General features: G+C 41.7%; 1 pseudogene; it reads left to right on the forward strand.

Annotated features, from left to right (window-relative positions):
- The first annotated feature begins 5753 nt into the window (after nucleotides 1-5753).
- On the forward strand, nucleotides 5754-5852 carry LOC132310881 (small nucleolar RNA R71; annotated as a pseudogene).
- Nucleotides 5853-6535: the final 683 nt, after the last annotated feature.

A 6535-nucleotide genomic window follows, 5' to 3' on the forward strand; every position in this document is an offset into this window, starting at 1 on the left:
TTCTAAAACTTGGTCTAAAGTGAGATAGATCCAACATGCAAGGTATTTCCCTCTTATCTAGCCAAAAACCTACCTCCCCCCACTCCATCACGAGCTCCAACTACCCTAGAAACAATTAGAACCATACAAAATGCATAGGGGACAAAATGAAGCTTGAAATTAAGGGCAGGTGGTCTGCTCTCTGCAGATCGGCATGCACCCGCGAGGCACTGGCGGGCACCCCTGGGTGCTTGCATCTAGAGGTGGCTCACTGTCATGTTTGGCAGGCACCAGCGGTGGCTTGGCGGGCGCCCGCTAGAGCTTGCAGCGGGGGCCCGCGGGCACTACGGGACCCCGCGGATGAAGATGACTTTTTGGCAAGATTGGCGGGCGCCTGCGGGAGCTTGGCTTCAACATATTCAGCCTGATCTTTGACCACTTTGGTTGATGTAACGATACGGTCTTCATTTTGAATACAATGCCACAAAATTTATATATATGATGGCTAAAGAAACTTGGCTCAAATAACAGTCCCCAGCACGGCTTGCTTTGGTTCTCTAAAGGATCGACAAAACCACTTCTTTAACCATATTTGGGGAAACTGACCTGAAAGAAGATAGAAATAAATAAATAAAGCTAAACTGTACATTATAATCCACTAATGGACTTAACTAATGCAATTAAGGGCACTTGAATATGCAATATTCGGCACTTATCACCCAACTAGAGAGTGATGCTCTGGGTCCTCTACGGGCTGGTCTAAGTCAATATCCATATGCATGGCAGGCGGATCGACTGGTATATCATCTGCCGCCTACTCTACTGCTGCTGTCACTGCCTGCTTCAACTCCTCTCTCTCTAGCTCCTCAGCTGCTTCTACAGCATTGTCATGTAGACTCTTGATAAGAGCTTGGTAGCTCTTATCCCAATCCTTCTTCTTAAATGAGTAGGCCCCAGACTCAGTACGCTCCCGTGGCTGGAAGGGATATCACTGGTCTCTCAGAATCTGTGTGATGAGATGGCCGAATAGGAGATACTTAGCCCGTTTGGGCTTGGCCTTGTTAATGTGATCCACATATAGCTTCATCATAATGCTCCAGGTGAGCGCAAGAATAGATATCTAGTGCCCTGTATAGAAGGGGTATAAAGGTGTTAGAAAGTCACCGCGCCTCTGTATCTTATGGCTGGCCATGAAAACATTTCGGTATAGCACTGAATCGAAGAACCACAGGTCGTCTAGCAGATAAGTCTAGGTGGCGAAAGTCTCGCCACCGACATAGTAACCTATGAGTGCAACGGTCATGTCTGCATATGAGGGCCTCAATAGAGTAGGATAGGTATCCTGGAGATCAGGAGGGCAAATGTGTGGACAACGGCAAGATCTGGAAAAAGTGTCCACCGTGATACTGATAGGGTGGCCGTCAATGGTAGTCCGCAGCTCCGCTAGGTTACTCGGGGCAGGTCAGAGTTTCTGGAAGAACATCCGGACCAACCTCGGGTACACTGGGTATGTAACAGGGGCTAGTATAGCTGAGATTTCCCTCCGGTCTATATCGTCATATGCTTCTCTGGTAAAAACAGACCGGGAGAAGTAGTCTATATCAAAGACCGACTCATACGGCACTTGAAGGCGTGAGTATCTCAACAATGGCTGGTCTAAGGCTCGGGCTGGCTGAGCTAGTGGTGGTGATGGAGATGGTATATGCTCAGCCTCAGCGTCAGCCTATGAAGATGATGCCTCAGCCGAAAACTGTAGTCTACTATCGGATAGAGACTGAGGTGGAGTGGGCTCTGCTGGCTCCTTCTGAATATGAGAGGGCTCTGGCTCAGACTCATGAATGGGGTCCTGGGCGTGAGATGGACCTACCTCATCGTCCAATCTCCGCCTGGCCCTGCGGTGATAGTGCCCACGAGCAACAGTTTTAACCCTAGCCATGGCTTGCAAAATAAAAGGAAAACTTGCAAAAAGGAAGTTAGTGCCAGTATAAAGAATCAAAGCACAGTTGATAGAATCATGTATGTCAAATAAGATAGACAAAACAGATAAAGAACATGAATCTATGCAAGTGAAAAGGAATGAGTGACATGATGTGAAGCATGCTAGACAGTATAAGTATGGAATGCATCCAATGTGGAAAACACAGGCATTGGGCATGTATGAGGTAGCATGAAACACAAGAGATGGTGTGTGAAATGTGTGATGCATATCTGTGAATTTTGATCGATCACAAAAATGTGAGATCGATGTAAGTTCGATTGATCGTGAATAAGTGAGATCGATCTGTTACAGATCGATCTGAGAAAAAGTTCGATCGATCGAACTGTGAAGTGAAACTTGAAAAGTCACAGAACTGTGAGGTGAAACTCAAAAAGTTATAGATCTGTGACGTGGATGGCACGGGGGCCTCACAAACAAGCTTATGGGCCCCTCTACACAATAAATCAACATATTTGGTCACTTTCCATGGCCCGTGACCCCCAAAATTAAGAATTAAAACCAAAAAATAAAACCTATATATACATATATATACACATATATACATAGCTTCAAAACTTCATCAATGGCAAGATTCATTATCAAAACATCATAGATCTAACATGGGAGGCATTGATTCATGAAAATAGAGCTTGAAATAAAAAAAAGGGTTTCAAATCTTACCTAAAACCGAGAGATGAGATGAGATGAAGATGAAATCGGAGATCCGAGAGAAATGAGAGAGATTCAATGTGAGATGGAGTCGCCGGAGGGTTTGCCAGAAATGAATAAGTAAGTTGCAGCGGTGAGGGATGAAGGAGAGGGTGTTAGATCGATCTGTGGTATCGATCTAACAACCCTATATTTGATTTTTAAAAACATTTCGTTACCAGTTCGATCGATCGAACTGAAATCTCAGATCGATCGAACTGTGATCGATCTCTCCTCACTAAAAGACAAATTGTTTTGAAGCTTTGAAATTTTTTTTTTTTTTTTCTAGATTATAAAACAAAATAAAATATATATATAATTTAATATTTTAAATTTAAAATTCAAAACAAAAAAAATCAAACTTAAAACAGTAAATCAAAGAACAGCAATCGATCTCTCCAAGATCAATCGAAGAGTAACTCCGATCGATCGAACATGCAAAAACCTGTAGACATGTTCGATCGATGGGACAAAGAGTCTTTTAATGCAAGTTGGATTCAGGTTCAAAAATTTTCTAAGTGTTGAGACTGCAGATCGATCCAAGATGAAGTTGGATCGATCGAAGAACTAAAGATCGATCTAGGACCAAGTTCGAACGAAGGGACAGAGAGCTGAAATATGCAGGTTTTGTTCGAACGATTGGACAGAGAGGTGATTGGATGCAGGTGGATACAGGTGTGGAGTTCGATCGATCGAACCTCCTTGGAGATCGATCGAACTTATGCAAAATGCTCATTTTCAACATGAAAGTGCATGCAATCCTAATCACAGTTCCTAGCAATGTATATAAACCTAAAGCAAATATCTAGACTTCACAAGAAATGAAATTTAAAATAGAAATGAGGGAGGAATAGGGTTGTGACACCCTACGAAATGTACTAGTCTTTAACGTCTCTAGCGAGACATTGGGCTCTTTTAGCCCGGGTCAAACATCTTGTAGTGCATCCCTTCCTTGATGGTGTGATAAGTGTTTTGAACTTCACCCAACAAATGGTTCCCTAGAGAACTTATTGGATTAGGCTCAAAAGAAATTTTTGGTTCTTGGTCAACATGATCCTTAGGCTTTCATGCCCTTTCAAAATAAGCTTTTGAAACAACTTTCTTGGAATTCAGGGTTGAAGATAAATTTTTTAGAATTTTTGTTTCGCACAAAGACTCTATTCCTTCACATTCAAGGTCATGATATTTCTCTACAACATTCACTTCTTCATGCTTGTCAAATGAATTGGGGGTTGGATTGAAGATATTCAACTTCACCTTCATGTGGCCAAATGAGATCTTCATTATCCCCGTCCGATAATTAACGTTGGCATTCACGGTTGCCAAGAAAGGACGGCCAAGGATAACGGGAATTTGGCGCTTAGGATTCGGGACCTGTTCCGTGTCAATGACAACGAAATCAACGGGAAAGAAGAATTTATCAATCTTAATCAGTACGTCCTCAATGATACCCCTAGGCTTTTTGATGGATTGGTCGGCAAGTTGCAAAACCACTAACGTCGGTTTCAAGTTTCCTAAGCCTAATTTAACATATACCGAGTATGGAAGAAAATTAACACTTGCTCCTAAGTCAAGAAGAGCCCGATTCATGATATGATCTCCAATGATGCGTGAAATGGTAGGTGAACCGGGGTCCTTAAACTTTGGAAGAGTGTTATGCTGCAAAATTGAGCTTACTTGCTCGATTAAGACCACTTTCCTAGGTACTTGGCTTTTGTTCTTCCTCTTTTGAGTGCATAAATCTTTCAAAAACTTGGCATAAGTTGGAATTTGCTTGGTTGCATCCAAAAGTGGAAAATTAACTTTCACTTGCCTAATCACATCCATAATTTCATTTGTTTTGGCCTTTTGCTTGTCAATTGAAATGGATCCTTTTAAGGCATCCGGAAATGGAGCTCTTGGCTCAAAAACCTTTTCAGATTTCTTTGAAGTCACTTCAACACAAGAAGTTTTGAAATCATTTTGCAAATTTTTCTTTTCAAAATCACCTTTTAAATCACTTTTCAAGGTATTCTCATTTAAAAGATCATCCATATGAAATGAAGGAGGAATAGGATGAGAAACGGGACGGGTGTCAACTTGTGGTTGCACCAGTTCACTCTCTTCATTGGACATACCCACTTGGTTGTCCATAATCTTTCCACTTCTCAAGGTAGCCACCGCATTGACATGCTCTATTGTGTGACCTTCCGGTGAGGAATTAGTTTCCACAACACATTATTGCTTTTGTAGGGCATTCAAAGGCATTTTCCCTTTCTCTCTAGCATTTAAAGTACTAGCTATTTGCCCTACTTGGGTTTCTAGCTTAGCAGTGGATTGAGAATGAGAGTGAAGCAATTGAGTGTTCGCCTCTAAAGTGCCTAGAGTGGTCAAAACTTTCTCTTCAAAAGCGAAACTCCTAGCATTTCCTTGAGAATATGATGGTTGGTTAGGAAAATGAGAAATAGCAAATTGATTTCCTTGTGATTGAAATGATGATCTAAAACCTTGGGAACCTTGGTTTTGCATCGGAGGTGGAACATACTTCCCTTGGAAACCACCTTGGAAAGGGTTTGAGCCTTCCCCTTGGTTTTTCCAAGAGAAATTCGGGTGATTCCTCCAACTAGGATTATAATGATTGCCATAAGGATTGTTCCCTTGATTAACAAAAGCTGCATTGACTTGTTCATGATGCTCACTTTGCATATGTCCGTGCGGACAATTGGAAGTAGAATGTAAAACACTTGAACAAGTCATACATGTCTCATTGGATGCATGATGGGAATGGTTAGGGATGGAAGATACTTGATTTGCCGAGTTTTGGTTGATCAAGAATTGATCAAACCTTTGAGATAAGGATTTTATCTTAGCGGCTATTTCATTGGAATGGTCAACTTGATGTAAGCCAACACTCTTCCTTCCACTTGAATTCCTACCATTCTTAGAAGATAAAGTTCGATGCAAAGAATTTTCACTCATGCTCTAATAAAGACGCCACATGTCATCCTCATGCCTATCAATGTAACAGCTACCCATGGAAGCATCAACCATGCCCTTATAATTGTCGAATAAGCTCTCGAAGAAATATTGAACTAATTGCCATTTGGGCATGTCATGATGTGGATGCTTCCTAAGCAATTCATTGAATCTTTCCCATGCCTCATGGAACGTTTCCCCATCCCCGTGTGAAAACTCTCAAATTGAGGTTCTCATGGCATTGGTCTTAGAAACCGGATAGTACTTCTTCAAGAAGTCTTGTTGCATTTCTGCCTAAGAAGTTATTGAAAAAGGCCTAAGATTGCTAAACCAATATTTTGCCTTATCTTTAAGGGTGAATGGAAAAAGTTTAAGCCTTTAGACCTCTTCCGGCATGTCCGTGTATCTCACAGTGGAACATACTTCAAGAAACTCATCCAAATGCTTGTAAGGTTCTTCAGTTGGAAGTCCATGATAGTTAGGAAGCATTTAAATAGTTTATGGTTTGATCTCATAGTGGTGTGCGCTAAATGGTGGCAATTGAATACATGTTGGTGCATTGTATTCATTAGGCACATAGTGATCTCTTAAAGGAAGGGAAGGATTAGCAATTGGGGGTTCAACATGAGCACCTTGATTGCCTTGAATGATGGGATGTGGTGGAGCATAGATTGGCCTTGGCATTCCCAATGGAACTTGGCCTTATTGTTGTGGTGGGTGAATGAATGGCCTCGGCATACCTAATGGTACTTCCATGTTATCTTGATGCACATTTGGGTGGAGGATACCTTGTTGGTCTATGTGACCAAGGTCCTCTACATGGTCCTCATTATGTCTTTCCATTGATAAAATGGATTGACTAGAACTTCCTCTTCCCCTAGGGTTTCGAACAACAGATTCAAGATGAAAATTAAG

Source organism: Cornus florida, unplaced genomic scaffold (genome assembly GCF_030987335.1).
Source record: "Cornus florida cultivar Cherokee Brave unplaced genomic scaffold, ASM3098733v1 CherokeeBrave_3.0.0_Hap2_Chr05, whole genome shotgun sequence".
NCBI classification, from domain to species: Eukaryota; Viridiplantae; Streptophyta; class Magnoliopsida; order Cornales; family Cornaceae; genus Cornus; species Cornus florida.